Genomic DNA, 18,847 nt, shown 5'->3' with positions numbered 1-18,847 from the left:
TATTAAAGCTACAAAATTTCAGAGTGCCTTCATATCTCAGGGCCTATCCCTAGATGCACCTAATCACAGTACAAATAGGAAACTTGTTTTTTTTGCCCTGTCCCCAGAGGCATCTATGGGGAGGTAAAAAAAGTCAGTACTGTATGGTGGCCGTGACTTTGGGATTGAAACTCCATCCCTTTTTTATAGGCATCAAGCATGCAACACACATAAAAGGGATGGGGCTTCAGTTCCATGGTCATGGCCACCCTCATGACTTTATTGACTTCTCTTACAGATGCCCCACCTGTCCCCATGATGTTACTCGGCCTTTTCAGAGGACAGCATTTCTATTATCCAGAGAAGATCAGAGTTCCCCAGCTTCAGATTCATTGGAAAGCTCCACATCCTCACCGAAGGGCAGTGAGACAAGAAATGAAGAGTACTTAATTGACCTCTCTGTTGAATAATTATCTAACTGATCTGTACTCAGGGGACCCAGTAACTGTGGCCAACAGGGATTGGCCCAAGTCCAAAAGAGTTTGCCTTTCTTGTTATTAGCAAGAAAATAATTGGTGGGAGGTGATGCCATCAGTCAATGTGACCTAAGAGTGTCATACGCCCTTGAGCTGGCACTGAATCTATGCAAAAATTACTATTTGACACTTCAATTTGCTTCCTTCAAGAAGTAATAGTCATTTTTTAAAAAAGATATCATAGAACAGCCTTCTCTGATCTGAAACTAGAGACTCATAAGTTGCAGAATTTCCAGATAACCAGGAGGAAAAAAGCTATAATGGGGCACAATCCCTACCTATAGTCAGACATTACTTGGTAATTTTCTTCAGAGCAATTTCCAGTACCAAAAAAGAAAAGTTTCTGATATGTACACTGTTCCCTTGCCACATACACAAACCACTTTGGACTTAGGCCTATATGCTAAATTTTATTTACTGTGAGGAAGATTCTGAATGAACTAATGCATTCTTAAAAATCCTAACCAATTTTTGCAACCATTCTATGGCTACAGCATAAGCTTTTAATCTGCAAATGGAATGGATTTGTATTACACATCTTTTTGTTTTGGAGCAGAAATTCATATTGTATGTCTTTACTGATTCCTTGAGGAAAACCCATATGATCTGTTCCATTTATAAATATAAGATTACAGCAGGTCCATGCCATGGTGGAAAAAAAACGTGTAAATAGGCTCCAAATCTGATTTCTGAATAGCCAGAGTCCTAGCTAATCCCAAGTATGTCTCCCAGTTCACATGAAAAGGAACATGAGAGATGCAAACCCACAACAGATAAGGGCAGAACTGGCTTCTTCTAGGGTTGATGTAGTTTTCTACAGCAGCTAACCCCCTGTTCAAAAGCAGCCTAAAGAACAGCTGATGATTGCAGTAAAGGTGTTGAACCTTGAAGGGAGGGTTTTCTTTCTCTCCATTTTGCTATGCAGCGCCCCCTGCCCCAACTTGGAGGCCTGGCACATCTTTGAAAGTACTAGACTTGATCCCTTTCTGAAGCAGAATGGTCCTGGAGGGCAGCACCTAAAAGACCAATATACTGTATTTATCTACAATATTTAGGAGTGTTTTTTTCCTCTCTTTCTTTCTTTTTCCCTTCCATTTTTAACATTATTATTATTATTATTATTATTAATAATAATAATAATAATGTAGAGATTTTGCTATTAAGCTCAACATTTCATCTCTTTCTCTTTTTTATACTACCATGAAAACAGTGTACTTTTTAATAATATAATGAAAACAACTCAGTGTACTCTGCTTGGTACTGCTTATTGGCTGAATTATGAGTATAAAATCTTATTAATGCCTCTTGTAATTCTCATTTTCATAATTCCATACAAAATTTCATTGAGGACACCACCCTTCTAATCTCAAGGTTTCTAACAACACCTAGTCAGACCACCTGTCCTGGTTCTGTTCCACATAGTCCCTCAATGTACACAATTTCTGGGATTTAACTACCTTAATTAACTACATTAAGTCCAATTCACATTTTGTCTCTGTGAAAAATGTGTGGCTCTTACTTAAGGGTAATGGGCAGGATAGCAGCCCTCCTCACATGACACTCTCTAGTTATGCTAAAAGTATTCTACAACTTCATCACCCATGCACTGCATAACCATGTTGCTTGTGGCATTGAGAAGCTGCCAATGTGGGAAAAGCTGCTTAACTGTTGTAATGGTGTGTGGGAAAGACCTTGGGAGATGGGGCCAAGAAATGCTACCTAGGGAATGGTCAGATAAGAGAGGGCATAGCCTGCAGCTTGATAGTGGGCGGGGCAAGAAGCTCAGAAGGGACCCTCCCTAGTTTCTTGGGCTGTAAAGGAGACGGTGGAAGATTTATACTTTCAGACTTGCAAGATTCTGTTAATGTAGCTTTACAATAAAGTAGGATTAGCTCATCTGGTCATGTTTCCTGTCTGGTCTACATGGTAAAGCTGACAAATGCCTCCCATAAGTATCAAGCTCAAAATGCTTATTCCATCATTTTCCAGCTTTACGACTTTCTGCCAGAATGTAGCAGGTACTGATTGCCTGGCGTGTTGCTCCTCTTCCAGGAAGAGGTACCTTAGGCAAAGGACTAGGATAGTCTTCCAGATGATGCTGAAGAATAATACCCAGCGGGCCCAGCCAGCTTGGCTATTGGTGAGTGATGCTGATAGTGGTTGTTTAGCAACATGTGGAGGCCATATGCTTTCCATCCCTCTCTTAAGCTCTTGCCAGGTAATGATGACAGCAACAACATGGTAGACCAAAAATGAAGATATTCACTAAAATACAATTTCCAGCCACTGGCACAACCATTTTATGCTCAATCAATCCCTACAAGATGCTACAGTTGTGAGTGATAGAGCGTTTTTTATCCACTGGAGAAAAGAAAAAGTGGAACTCTAAATCTTGATGCAGTTATCAGAAATTTGAACAGCCATTTGGTTAAAGGCTCAAAATCAATCCTAGTGTATATCCACAGCTAACATTTTATAGGGAGAAGAGAGAAAACGGTATTTTAACATTGGAACATCTAACATCAACTCTAAATGGCTTTGCTGCAGGATGCAGATGAGGCAAGGGCAATGTCATGGGGAACATACAGCATATACAATCAGATACCAGCATACGTTGATGCCATAGTTACAGGGATGTGGAGATGACCTTTATATGAATAACATCATCATCACATCACCATTTTTAACCCATACAAATCAGCTGGTGTTTTTGTGACATTTAATATTGCCCTTATCTGTGCTTCAATACTTCCATGAAAATGCTATGTATATGTCACAATATCCCTTCAGCTAGTATTTAATATTACAATTTAGCATTAGGTTTAAATCTAGTTTTTAATGCCAGATTCCGCTCTAAGGCTTTGTGTTCAACTGTGTATCATGCTATTATCATATAATAAGAATCATAAATCCAATGCAATCCTAACTAAATGATTTAATAGAGGTCATGGCACTTAACACATCAAAGTCCCTCTAACTTGGCAGACCTGTAGTTCATGCTCCAGGACAAGTTGTCGTCCACTCCTAACCCAAACCTTCGCTGGTATCTTGGACAGTCACCATTTGCTGTTCCGTTCCTCTGTGGCTGCTGCAACGTGATTTGTATCAGCAAACGAGCAAACTAAAAACCCATTAGTAATTATTGGCTTAACAATATTCAGGAAATTTGAAAGAACAGAGAGGATTTGATAAATGTTTCCCAGATTTTATTTGCCGTTCAGATGGATGAGCTAATCCATGATGAGTTTGCTTTTCGTATGTTAATTTATAGTATAGTGAAATGTACTGTATAAAGCAGGCGTGTCCAGCCCGTGGCCTGCGGGCTGCATGCAGCCCTGAACAGCTAGTAATGCAGCCCCAAGGACGAAGCACACAAAGAGTAAAATTAGAATTAAAATTTCTGATGAGCACCTTGAGAACTCACTGAGAATTGCAACCACTTTCATCAAGCCAGACATTGATGCATTAGTTTCACAAAAGCAAGGTCAAATATCCCACTAGTTTTATGTCGCCCTCTTTTTTAACTTTTATAATAAAAATATTAAAAAATAAATGAAGTTTTATTACTTATATACATTAACTATGTTATATATTTTATGTGTGGCCCAAGACAATTCCTCTTCACTCAGTGTGGCCCAGGGAAGCCAAAAGGTTGGACACCCATGGTATAAAGGGTTCTTGTGCATGATGCCAATGCCACTTTTTTAGATATAAAATTTTTGAATAATAAAAAATAATATTTTAAAGTTATTTCATTATTTTACCACAGAGTTAAAAACTTGTAGAATGAGTATCTTGATATTTGGGTTGCTGATGCACAATAATACAGCAATTTCTCAATCCATGAATTCTAGGTACTTCCTTTGATGCTGATGAAAAGCCATCAGTAGGCCAATAGTCTAGTCAGTTCCAAATTTCAAACAACGTTATTTCCAAAAGGATCAGTGCCCATCCTCGTAAAAGAACAAGAAAGCAGTGAAGACACTTTTCCCTTGCAAATTATATTTGTGGGCTGATTATTTCATTATTGCCTTCAGATGCAAATTCTCACAAAGAGGGGTATGTAACAAACTTATCCTGGATATGTTGCCTGTTTTCTTTACTGGTCCTTTGAATTCTTATGATTATTTTTTCAGGACAGTTATGCTAACATTCCTAGAGATGTCTCTAGGTTATTCAGTTTCTTGATGGCTATTTCCTTTTTTCAGTGAGTAATCTATCAATCAGTTCTGGAAAAAAATGAAGATACCCAGTTCTTGTTTCTGCCTCACAGGACTGATACTATTATAATCAAAAGATTACCTGTTTTCTTAGTAAGTTTTTTTAATTATTAAAACTATTTCGGTGTTGATCTATGTACTTAATATCCTAATCTAATTCAATGTACTTCAGATGCTTCTGGAATGCTACAACCCTAAATACTTACGGGTTACTTTAGATAGGGCCCCAACATATAAACAGCCCTGTATCAATACTAAATTGAAGGTCAGTGGAAGAAATAACTTTCTCAGGAAATTAACGAATTCTACTTGGGCTGCCAAACCAAAGGTCCTTAAAACAACAGCATTAGCCCTTTGCTAGTTGGCAGGAGAATACACCTGCCCAGTTTGGTATAAATCAGCACAAGCTGGGAAAGTAGACGTTGCTTTGAATGAAACTAGCAGAATTATTACCGGATGTCTGAAACCTACTTCTCTAGATAAGATCTACCACCTAGCTGGCATTGCCCTGCCTGCTGTCTGTAGAGAAGCAGCAGCATATAGACAGAGGCTTAAATCATCAACATCCAAACAACACCCTCTGTATGGCCTACAACCAGCTCCTCAGAGATTAAAATCCAGGAAAAGTTTCCTTAGGTTGACGGAAGATTTTGATGAATTTAAAAGTAGAGTGGACCTATGGAAAGCTACAAAGAACCAACACTGGATGGAACCAGCAGAGGAGCTGGCACCTGGATCTGGCGAAAGTTGGGAAGTATGGAAATCATTGAACAGACTGCACACGGACATAACAAGATCCAGAGATACTCTGAACAAATGGGGCTATCTGGTAGCCTCTGCCCTTTGTGACTGTGGAGACATGCAGACAACAATACATATGTACACTTGTCCTTTGTGCCCTGATCAATGCACATTTGAGGACTTCATGACAGCGCGACAGAACACAATTAATGTTGCCAGTTTCTGGGCAAGATCTGTTTAACTTTTATATATTTTAACTTTTATATTTTATATTTTAAATTCTATGTTTTACAGTATGCCTTATTTTAATTGTGATGCTTCTGACATGAATAAATAAAAATTCAACGTACCTGACAAGAGACTGTGTTAATTTTTTTTAGAACTAGAATGTGTGTTCTAATTAAATCTCGCTCTTGCTCAATAGTGTTATCTTCCTTTGGATTTTCTGACAGTTTTCTTATATACACAAAAGGAATTAGCTTTGTGTAGTTTTGACACAAGCTAGTTTTGATACAAGCTAGCTTCACACTCAGTTATAATTTGGCTAGTTTTGTTTAGCATATTGTGTTAACTTAGCCATTATACCTTGTAAACCATAATATATGGCTCAGTGTTTTGTGTAAGCCCAGCCAATTATAATTTATAATATATTAAATATTTAGTAAGCAGCTAAATACAGTCATAATATAAACCATAATAGAAACATCATCTCTATCAAATAAAACATTATCTCTATTAAATAGAAAATATGTACAGTTATTTTAGTATATATCTGACTCTTGAAACTTGTATTATTTTCATTCTTTAAATTCTGTATACATTTTTATGAGGACAAAACTTATTCATGAATGGTAAAGATCACACTCAAACTAATCTGGAAATGTGTACATTAGAGTAGCCTGTTCTCCTTCTTTTTGATAGAGTGACTAATTTTATGGACGTGGGGAATGCAGTTGACATATTATATCTTAACTTCAGCAAAGCAATTCAGAATGTCTCTTGTAAAATCCTAATACAGAAGGTGACAAAATATGAGCTGGAGTATGTTACCATTAGATGGATATAGAGCTGGCTGAATAATTGTATTCAATGAGTATATGTCAATGGCTCCACACGGAAGTGGTAAGTCGCATACCACAAGATTCCTTTCTAGGCCATTTCCTCCCCATTTTTACAAACTGGTTTATTTGTAGAAATATGTACTACTTTTCCATGTGGAACTACCTGTTGAATAATCTTACCCTTGGTAATCTGTATGTGGCTTGGTTCAATAAACATCTGTGTATTTCTTAAAGCTAATCTTTACTTCACAGACAGTATAAATTCAGAAGATGAAATAAGAAATTTAAATTCAGGAACATGTGTGCATGTTTCATAGTAAATGGATTCTTCTCCAAGTTTTTACAATATATTTTTAAAAATACTACAATACACACAACAACCCCCACCTAGTTAAGAGATAAGCATGATAGTAGGGCATTGCATAAAATGTGGATAACTGGCTGATGTGGGTGATATTTATCTGCATGAAAGACTGGTTTTAGAAACCATTGTTTCATTTTTCTACTTCTGATTTAGAGCATTTAATTACAAACCATTATGGGTTGTAAAACATAGTTGATGAAAACCCAGTTAAATGTAGCCTATTTAATAAACCATGGAAACACAAGCCATACTTTAATGTGATGCATGACCTAACTAGAAATATATGAGAGGAATCTCTAGAACTCTGGGGGACAATTTTACGATATTTCTATAGTAAAGGGCAAGGTGGATGGATGATATTCTAGAGGTGATGGACTCATCCCTGGGGGAGCTGGGGTTGTTGACAACCGACAGGAAGCTCTGGCGTGGGCTGGTCCATGAAGTCACAAAGAGTCGGAAGCAACTGAATGAATAAACAACAACATAGTAAATTCATTCCTACCCATTATGAAATGCAGAGCTTTAGCTGTACTATGTCGTACAAGTATCTGCTATTGGTCCCACTGTTCTCTCTTTTCTGGTCCTACTGTTCTCTCTTTTCCAGGAACTCTTATCCTACATATTGCAAGGAAAGCAAGACTGTAAGCAGAAATATTGGCAGAAAACCATTTGGAGCCTCAATGCCCAGATGCTGCATCTTCCTACACTAGGCTGCAAACCTACGTATACTCCAGGGGGGCTTTCAATGCCAGTTGAATTCCAGCTTCCATCAGTTCCAGTCAAATAGCCAATGGTGACAGGATGAGGGATACAGAAGTTACATTCCCCTACCATCTGCTATCCCTACTTATTTGGGGCATACATCTGAGTAGACGAACACAAGCATCTCTGCTACCAAATCATATTCTACCCTCTCCAGAATGAAAAGACAGTTAATCAACGATACATAATAATTTTGTATTGAAATGAATGTCTGTGATTTTCTTTTTTGTTGGCTTCAGGTATATTACCTTGGATCACTAAATTCAAATGAATACAGCCCACATAGTTCTGCAGAAGGGGAAATTCCAACCAGTTTTGTTTGTGTCCCAGACAGGAAAATCTACATGTGTTGAAACCTCTCCCTATATAAGAGTATAGGTTAAACATTTTGGGAGTGGGAGGGCCATAAAAAACTCAGGATTGATGAAACAATTTGTTAAGGAACTGTACATAACTTTGGCATAGATTTTGGACAGAAACCAAACTTGTTTTAAAAGGTATGTTCTCTACCTTTTTCCTTCCAATCCCCTGAGGCTTGAGGCAGATGTGGGAGGAGGCCCATCACTGCAAGTGTTCACAAAAACCCCTGTCACAATTCAACAAATACTTCTGTTTGCTGGCCTAACATAAAACTGCATACCAGGTTAATGTATTGACATGTCATGTAATACAAAGATGAAACTTTCTGCTGGTGTATTTGTTTTGTAAATATCAAAAGGCTTTCCATTTCCCAGGCATCTGCCACAAGGGCTGCAAGTTTGTACATTCAGAAGTAAAGCCCCACTGAATGAAATGCAATGCTATTCTTCAGCATTGACTTTTTTTTTAAGCGGCACAATGCATTTGAGTTTCCAATTTCTTATTTCATTGGGGGAAAAAAAAACGTATTTTAGAATAATTTTGAACATTAAAGTCAGAAGCATGCCAGCCAATGGAAAAACAATCCTTTAAAAATGCCAGACAATGATCAGAAGCAGATTGCATGCTTTGACCTTGGAAAGGTTACACCCTGGCAGAACAAACAATTTTCTCCCAGGCTCGTGAGAAGCACAAAAATAACGTTGAAGAATGAGCAAATGAACCAAGCATACACGCTGTATCTGTGCTGTTCTGGATTAGGCTTTCCAGTTTTTGTATGTGGGAGGGAGAGAATGCCCATTGCTAGGCTTCAGGCACTCTAAGGCTGTTTCTCCAACTGTGCCAAGGACAGAAGAGGTAGGGATTAGTGAGCTTTTTTTTTCCTTAAAAGCTGGTCCAGTCTAGATGTTGCCTTTGTTATACAATAAACTCTTGTACTGAAGAAACCTTCAATTTCTGATGCCCAAAGATGTGAACAGGCTGCTTGGAGCAGTAACATCTACCTCTTGTACTGTGGATCCTGCACAATGTGGCTTATAATTTCTCTGTGTGAGATTATCTGAAATGCCCTAGTTAAAGTCATAAATGTGAGAGGGCAGGATGCTTTGTTTCAAGGAGGCAGTTATTAGACCTCTTCTTCTTAAGAATCCTGCCTAGGATCTCTCAGAGAAAGGCAGTTTTCGGCTACTCTCTACCTACCACGTTGAGTAAACTGACTGAAAAAGTAGTGTCCTCAACTGCAGGCATAATCCTGATCCATTTCGAATTGGTTTCAAAGAAAGATAAGCAGGAATTGCCTTAGTCAGTCTGATGGATGACTTCTGCCTGGAGATTGACAGAGGGAGTATGACTCTGTTGGTTCTTCTTGATCCCTCAGGAGCTTTTGATACCATCAACCATGTTATCCTTCTTGCTTCAGCAAGGGATTTGGGAATAAGAGTCACAGCTTTACAGGGAGTAGATTTAAGATGGTGTCGCTTGAAGGCAGTTGCTATTCAAAATGGGAATTAGGGTCTGGTGTCCCTCAGGACTCCATTCTATTTCCAATGCTTTTCAATCTATGCAGTTAAATTACTATGCAGTTAATCTGAAGTTTTGGAGCTGGGTGCTATGAGTATGCTGATGACACCCCGATCTATTTCTTTGTGACATTTTCAGAAAATGGTTTGGCTCCTGCAGTCAGTAATAGGCTGAATGAGAGATGATACATTGAAACTGAATTCAGACAAGATGGAGGAGCTCATTGTGAGGGGACACAATTCCAGAAGGTGGTACGATTATAGAACAGTAATCCCAGAAGAAGCAGATATGCAGTTTGGAGATACAGTAGACTCTCAGTTAACCGGAACTCAAGTAACCAGCACTCTCAAGCAACCAGCAAAAAAATCAAATAAATAATACAGTAGACTCTCAGCTAACCTGAACTCACTCTCAAGCAACCGGAACTCACTCTCCAGCAACTGGCAAAAAAATTGAATAAATAATACTTTAAATAAAATTTAATAGTAACTCTCAAACAACCAGAAACTACATTTATCTGGCATCTACCAATCCCCATGGGTGCCGGTTAACTGAGAGTCTACTATACTTCTAAACCCCAATCACTCTTTGGTTTCCCAGACTAAGGAAATGGCTAGAAGCACCATCTATCAGTTTCAACTAATATACCAACTGCATTCCTAAGATAATAATCTTAACACTGCTGCACAACCCAGGGGCCTTCAGGCTTGAGTATAATAATGCACTATCTGGGCTTCCTTTGTGTTATGTCCAGAAATTTCTATCAGTACAAAACTTGGCGGTCAGGTTGGTCTTGGGAAAAATGCACAGAGGTCATATTAAATCTAGTCTTAAATCTCTATAATAACTGCCAGTGGCTTTCTGGGCAAAATGCAAGGGGCTGGCCATTACTGTGAAACCCAGCTTAAGTCCCAGCTATATGACAGAGTTCCAGCTTCTCTATGAATGTACACACTTACTGAGATCATCTGAGGAGGTGTACCTTCAGCTGGTGCATGCTGGTCTGGTGGTAACTATGGACTGAGCCTTCTCCCAGCTCTTTGGAAAGTGCTCCTTGCAGAACTGAGAGCTTCACAACTTGATTCGTTTTGAAAAGGCCCTTAATCACATTTTTCTTGCATAATTTTTAAGGCTGATTTTAACTATTACTTTTAATTATTAATTGTACTTGTTTTACTTGATTGTTTTAATTGCTATTTTAACTGTTTTTAATGTTCTGATTTTAAATTGGTCTTCTGCTGTAAACCACTGATAGGCTTTAGTAGTCAGTGGTGCATCAAATTAATCAGATAAATAAATAAATAAATGCTAATTAATAATAAATAAGTTTGATTAATCATTCTGTAACTGCTGACTAAGCATAGAAATTCATTTTCCATCTGCACATATGTCATTATTGGGAAAATGGAAACAGAGTAGAGAAAAGCAAACAAGCATCAAATGATGCAAAGATTAATGAAACTATTGTTTCTCTGATGTCCACCAACTGTGCTTAATGGAAAGTTAAGATATTGGTTTCAATTATACTACTTTTTTTTCCCATTCAAACCTTGACAGCTCTGGTGGACATTGATTGATCAAAAGGTTATGAGTCAGGTGAAGTCCTGGGAATGTCACTGCGATGGGAAGAATTACGATGCAGCATTCTCAAGTGAATAACTCTTACTGTACATTGTTTGACAGCTGGGAAGATTTTTCAAAATTTCTACCTAGCATTCCTAAATCTCCATCACATGCCTGGAATATATCTCAGCCATTTTAGAAGTAATTGTTCATCAATAAAATTTGTGGACTGTGTTCCTTCTGCAGCAGGTCCCACTTCACAGTGTCTCTACATTTCCTACATAACTCATCTTTAAGGTGACCATGGCAGTTTGATAGGCTTTGCCAAGGAACAAAACTTTCTCTTTTATACATACTAGAAAATGAAATCAGGTATTACAATTAAAATTATTATACAATTAAAATGTATCACAATTAAAAAGGATACTGTTCCAGGGAGCACCCTCTTAGATTACATATAGAAAGCAAGTTGTGGGGAAAGAGAGAAAAGCAGGATTTATGACCCTAATAATGCTGCATTTGTTTCCCCAAAGGATTGACATTATCATTAAGCAAAGTATGATACAAAATATTTCATCTAAGTTTTTAAAAAGACTTTTAAAGTAATCATGAATGTCCTTTGTTATTTCACACATGTAGCCAAATGCTTACCTATTTTAGAAGGAAAAAAGTAATATAGTTACCACAAAGATATTATTAAAATACCAGGTTCACTAATAGCAACGGTTCTTTGTACAAGATTTAAGCAAGAAACTACATTATACACTGTAAAGTCAAGAGAAAATGCACACATAGACCTGGGCTAAGCTGATGAGTACCAGTTACTCAGATAGAGCCCTTGCTTGTATTTTCTGTTTGTTGGATCCCTAATTCATCTCACTGTCCCCTAAAGGAATTAAGACAGTAGATGACATGGTTATTTGGTCTTTTCTAGCAAAGCTCAGAAAACCACAGAAAAAGATTCAGATCAAGATTTGTCTAATTCAGCTTTCTGTTCCTGAATGAGTATGAAAAGCCCACAAGTTGATTTGAAGATCAGCCTCTTCCTCATATTCTCCTGCAGTATATTTGGCTGTTATATAAATAACGTACTATGATGCCTAACTAGCATTTCTGTTTTTTACCCCATTTAAATAAGCTATGTCCTTTTTCCTTCTATTAATAGCTGTGAAAGTGTGATCACACTGATTTTCTCCAGGATAATCTACCTCCAAGCTAGTCCTCCAGGTCTCCCAACAATGTACCTATCACTGCTGTAATTGAGTCCATCTATCTTGCTGCTGGTTGTCCTCATTTTCTCTTTCCTTCCATCTTTCCCAGCATTATAGACTTTTCAAGAGAGCTATTTTTTTCACATAATGTGTCTGAAGCATTATAATTTGAGCCTGGTCATTTGCGCCTCCAATGAGAACTCTGAATTGATTGTGCTATGATCCATTTGCTTGTTTTCTTGGCTATCTGTGGAATTACCAAGAGTCTTCTCCAATAGCAAAATTCAAAAGTATCAATAATTCTTTCTATCCAGCTTCTTAAAAGTCCATTTTTTGGGGTCTATAGAATGTCATAGGGAAAATAATTGCCTGCACAGTTCTGATCTTTGTAGATATAGATACATTCTGGCATCTGAATATCTTTGCTATCTTACCGAGTGCTAGTCTGTGACATATTTCTTTACTGCTGGTTTCTTTACTTTTAATATTTGATCCTAAAATGCAGAAGCTAGCCATCATTTCAATATCTTCTTTGTCAGTTTTAAGGCTGGTTGCTGTACCCACTGTCATTCATTTGGTCTACTTTATATTTAACTTTAGTCCCATTTTTTCACTGTGCTCCTTGCCATTATGAGAGCTGGCAGATCATTTGCATTTTCAGCTATCAGGATAATGTCATCACTCAGCATTGCACAAGTTATTGATGGTTCCTCCAAAATCATGCTAATTTTCTTCCAATCAGTTCCCCTCAGCACAAAGGTTGGATAAATAAGGGGAGAGTATGTGGCCTTGTCTCACTTCTTTGCCAACATGGAGCCTCTTTGTTTTGCTATGTTCTATATGAACTGTGGTCTTCTGACCTGTGTATAAGTTTTGCATGAGGATGATGAGATGTTCTGGAATACCCATTTTTCCACAGCTTGACATGGTCAATAAATAAATGGTCAATAAAGAGCCAATTTGGTATAGTGGTTAAGGCAATGGGCTAGAGAACAGGAGACTGAGAGTTCTAGTCCCGCCTTAGGCATGAAAGCTGGCTGGGTGACCCTGGGCCACTTCTCTCTCTCAACCCAACTCACCTCACAGGGTGGTTGTTGTGGGGAAAATAGGAGAAAGAAAGGGTATTAGGTATGTTCACTGCCTTGAGTTTTAATAAAAATAATAAAGGCGGGATAGAAAATAAACAAACAAACAAAGAAACAAAGAAATACAATTGAAGGCCTTTCTATAATCAATGAAGCAATCACTTATTTTTTATATTCTTTGGCTTTCTCAATTATCTAGTGTATTTCACCAATAATGTATCTTGTTCCTCAGCCTTTTCTACAGCCAGCTTGAACATCTGCCAACTCTCTTTCTGTGTAGGGCTCTAATCAATTTTGGATAATCCTAAATATTATTTTGCTAACATGTGAAATTAAGGATACTGTACAATAGTTTGCATACCCTGTTAAGTCTCCTTCTTTGCTATGGGTATGTAGACCAATTTTTTCCAGACTGTTGGCCATTGTATCATTCCCCAGATTTGCTGGCAGAGTTTGCTTAGAACTTTTACAGATTCTTCTTCTGCTGCTTGCCATATTCTTCTGGTTATTCCATCAGTAGTCTTCTGACTTGGCAATGACCAGAGCACTGATCAAGCTTCATGTTCTAGTACCAGAGGTTCTTGTAAATAGGAAACACTTTTGAAGGTATCTTGGACATTGATATCTACTATACAGAATTTCCATATGCTCATTCCATCTCTGTTTGATTCTAGAATCAAAGAAGATCAAATATCTGTCTACTGTAGGCATTGTAGAAGGAGAGCTGTGTTAGTCTATGATAGCTGTATCTCACAAAAACCTATGCCTTTTAATAGCATTTGTTAATCAGAAAAGATGCTACCAGATTCCTTCTGATGTCCATGGGCATCCTTTAACATACCAGTTCAAGGTTGGAATCTCTTTCTCAGTCTGGAGATCTTTTGGAAGACTTTCGTAATTTTGCCATGTATGTTTCTATCTTCAATGTCTTTACAGATGTCATGGTAACATTGCTTCTTGTCTCTTCTAACAGCTCTCTGAAATGCTTTGTTAAGTTCCTTTCTGAAATCTTTGTCTGTTTTGGCTTTGGCTTCTCTTCCTGGCAGTTTCCACTGTTTGTTCTGACACCCAGTTTGCTTTTTTCTGTATCTTAGCCTTTGGCAGTCTTTTTTCACATTCATCCTTAACAACTTCTTTGATCTCATTCCACAGTTCCTTTCATTTCCTATCCATGAGGTTTAGGACTTCAAAGCAATTCTTGATGTTCTCCTTGAAAATAGTGGTATACAGTGGTTGACTTTCTTCTTCTGCTTTAGCTTAACTTGGAACTTGCACATGAACAGTTCATGATCTGTTCCACAGTTAGGCCTTGCCCATGTCTTTGCTATTATCCCTGAGCTCTTCCACCTTCTTGTACCAATAATATAGTTAATTTGATTTCTGTGTACTCTGTCTGGCAATGTCATACTGTAGATGTTACTTTGGTTGTTTAAGAATGTGTTAGCAATTAAGAAACCATTGGATTGGTAGAATCTGATTAGTCATTCTTCTGCTTCATTTCTGTTTCCTCAGCCACACAGTCCAACTACATTTTCCTCCTTAATATTTCCAACTTTAGCATTCCAGCCACCAACCATAAGCAGCACATCTTGCTTGTGTGTTCTCTCAATTTCAGTTTGAACTTGACCATAAAACTGTCAATCTCCTCTTCTTCTGCAGCAGTAGTTGGAGCATAAAATCGGATAATTGTCATATTAAAAGGCTGTCTGCGAAGTTTAATTAATGTTGTTGTCAGGCCCAGCCCAAGAACAATGACAAGTCAGTGCATTCAAACTCCAGTTCTTTATTGCTCTCACCGTACAGACAGAATCTTGCCAGACTAAAGCTACCTTAACTATCTTAAGGGGAAATAACCAGGGAGACTCTAAGGTGCGGCCGCCCTGAACGTCTTCACTTTCCCACCAATGCTGTCTGGACCGTGAGTCCTCTTATTTATTCATTTTTATTTATTTATCATATTTCTATCACCACCCATCTCCCCCACATGGAATGCGCTCCCTCCTTCCTGACAATCCGCAGCAGCACTGAAATCCACCACAGTTGTTCAGTCACTGATTGCATTGTACTCAATTACAGTTCTCGATATATATGTCATGACTATGAAAGCAATAGGCATTCCTTCTTTGCTTTGCATGTCCTGAGTAAACAGTATGATCTTCTGACTGAAAGTGTTCAATTCCAGTCCATTTCAAGTTGCTGATGCCTAAGATGTCAGTCTGTAGTCATTTCATTTTATCTTTCCTTGTGTTGAGTTTTCCTGTATTCATGCTTTTGTGTTCATGAGCTTTCCTGTGTTCATGTACCCTCTGTAATTCTGTCTTTGCAGCTTTGGATTGTCTGTTTCTGTAGGGCAGCTTCAGCAACTAGACATCCTGAAGGCTTTACTCTAGCCAAGTCATAAACACCATAAGGACTCTGAAAGATCTGCAGCTGTTCTGTAGTAGCATGTTGAATGCCATCTGATTTGAGGGGCGTTATATCATCAATCACGTTTTATTATCAATCCTTGTGGTTTTCTTGGTAAAATACGGGAGTGGTTTTCCATTACATTCTCTCACACAGTAAGAAATGATGCCTTTGCTGTGGAACTACAGTGCTCATCTTCCTGTATCGCTGCTGCCCAATATAGGTGCCTGCTTGCTTTAGTTGGGCAGATGGGATGACCTTCATGCCTTGGGTGACCTGGTAGGATTATATATTCTTGGCATACACTCCTGGCTTTCTTCAGTCATCCCCCCAGGAACACCTCCTCCCCACCTCCTTATGAAGCAGCCCACCAGGATTTGATGGGGTTAAGGCATACATCTACTTGTAAATTTACAGTAGATAAATTTACAGCCCAGCCATACAGTCTTTTGGAGTATTGGACAAAGACCTAAATTAATCTAATGTTAATTACATTTAAATTAAATATAATTGCATTTGAACTAAATACAGTTAATTACATTTTAAGTAAATATAATCAGCATTACTTCCCATGTATTTCTTAATTTTTCTCTCGTATCAAATTTTAGAGTTTGGTGGCAATTTGGGGATGAATTCAGGGGGAGATGATGAAGCCTTTGCAGGGCTACAGCTTGTGCACTGGAAACTGACACCCCAAGTGACCAATTAGTGACCCTCCAAATGTTTCTGAACTACTCCCAACACCCTCTTCAGTGAAGTTGCATGGAGTTATAGTTCAGCGAGTTCTGAAGGACCAAATCCTACTCCTCCCACTGGCATACACTTAGACCATTTTGTACCTCAGGTAGGTAGATGCAGTAAACCTTACATGCTATCAGCAACAGGTGCATCGCTTAGCAGCATCTTTTGTACATAAGTTTTAAACATGATTAAGGAGATAGCCACGTTGAGCTGTCTGTCTATAAAGGAGTCTCAAATCATTACAAGTGCAACATCAGGACTGGTTCATTAGACTGAGGACTGCAACACTATAGTCTTTTCATACATTGAGACAAAAGTTACTTACTTTTAATAATTACATTTTAACCTGTATCTGAGGTTCTCCGGATGTTACCAGATGTAAGTGCCACCAGCCCCAGCCCACCTGGCTAAGGTAGAACAGTACTGGTGGCTGTACCTCAGCAGCTTCTGAAAGGCTACAGGCAGCCCCCTAGAGATGACTGACTTTTAAGGGGAAGCTTCTGTTTCAAAGGAAGAAATATTTATTCCCACTTCTACCCCCTTGGTCTCTGATCTTTTGCTACTAGAGACAAAAGAGGATTCTTGCAGGGTTTCTTTTCACTGCCCCGTCCTTTGACATGTATCTCAACCAGGATTGTTGCCTCTCACTCCTGCCTCCTTAGCCCCCCTGGGCAGTCCCCAAAGGGTCCTTTCCAACTCTTACCTTACAGGAACGACCTGCCCACCTGACTTGCCCTTCCCACAGAAAGCCTCCAAGCTGTATCAGGAGCCCTTTCACCAGACAAGCCTTCCAATCCTTGCTCATCTCTTCCAAGGGTCCAAGCTGAGACAAGGCTGTTTGGGATGGGGCTATGAATTCCCCCTTCTGCTTGTTCTTTTTTCCTTTCTTTTGGGAGGGAGGGAACCCTTTGAAAAGATGACTTTGTTCCTCGAAAGTCTGACTGTGAAATGTGGGGATGGAGAACCAAAGAACAGCACTCTTTGTTCCTCTTCCTGGCTAACCTTCACCACAGAGAAGGTGGAGGAGAACCCAAAAAGAAGCATGCAGCCTGGGTAATTTGTATTTGCTAGAAATGGGAAAGCACTGCTAACAACACTAAAAGCACTGGGGTGATGCTCCAGCAGTGGTGGCCTTGTCATGGCTTCACTTCACTCTTTCCCTTATAGTTTGTGGGGAAGCTTCCACCATTGCTTCAGCCTTTTCTAGAAGCCAGGTTGCTGGTGGCAGCCATGGCTCCCACAAACAGAAAGGAGCAGTACTTGGCAATTGTCTTCCTTTTCCTCCCTCTACCAGCCAGCTTGCCAGTGGCTTGATACACAAGCAAAACCCCTCAGCAGCTTACCGTGGGCAGCCCAGCTTGCCCTTCGGATATCTTCCTCCCCTTCTGCCCTAGTGACATCTTTCAGTTGTTTGAGAGAAGCAGACCCAGGGAGAAGATTAGGGGCAGCAGCTGCCTGAAGTCGTGTTTGTGAGCCCTGCTCATTTGTCTACCCACTTTCACAGAAAACCTTCAAGCTGTTTTTGAAGGAAAAGCTGTGACTGAGGTGCTGGGATCAAGTACACCCCAGCTCTGAAGGTGGGGTAGCAGGAGGTGGTTTGGGGTATGCAGCAGGACACATGTTTGAGTACCCTGATGTCAGAGCAAAGGAAGTGGATAGAGTTCTTTGTAATATGAGCCATGTTACCTGGAACTACATCTAGGCTCTTCCAGGCTCCTGAGGGCAGCTGTGTGTGTGTATGACTGATCTGAGAGGTGGGGAAGTGCCATCAGACTTGAAACAGATGGTGCACCTTTTCCTGAAGAAGCCATCTCTCATTCTGCCTAAACGTTTGTGTATCCAAACTTTTCTTTCTGGAGATAGTGTTAGAGAAGATGGTGAGGAATCAGCTACCAGAGGGGTTCCTAGATGAAGTAGATTATCTGGATCCCTTCCTGTCTGGATTCCACTGAGGCATAGGATAGAAACCAAAGCATAGGTTGATTTGGTAGAAGAGCTGCATGGGCATCTGGAAGCATGCCTCTCCCGACCATCAATCAAGGTATCTTATTGGACTGCCTTTGTGGGTTGGGAGTTGGGGAAACTGGTTTGTCGTGATTCCTCTCTCTCATTCACACACACACACACACACACACACACATATATAATTTTTATTAAAGATTTTTTTTTTTGCAAAGTTAATAGAGAAACATGAAAAAATATAGAAGAAAAGTAGGAAAGGAAGAAAGATAAAGAAAACTGTTGGAAACAATAGAAAGTGAAGAAAAAAGGAAGGCAAAAAAAAAAAAGATACTTGAAGA

This window comes from Candoia aspera, chromosome 2, assembly GCF_035149785.1.
Source record: "Candoia aspera isolate rCanAsp1 chromosome 2, rCanAsp1.hap2, whole genome shotgun sequence".
NCBI lineage: Eukaryota > Metazoa > Chordata > Lepidosauria > Squamata > Boidae > Candoia > Candoia aspera.
This window is presented reverse-complemented; position numbering follows the sequence as displayed.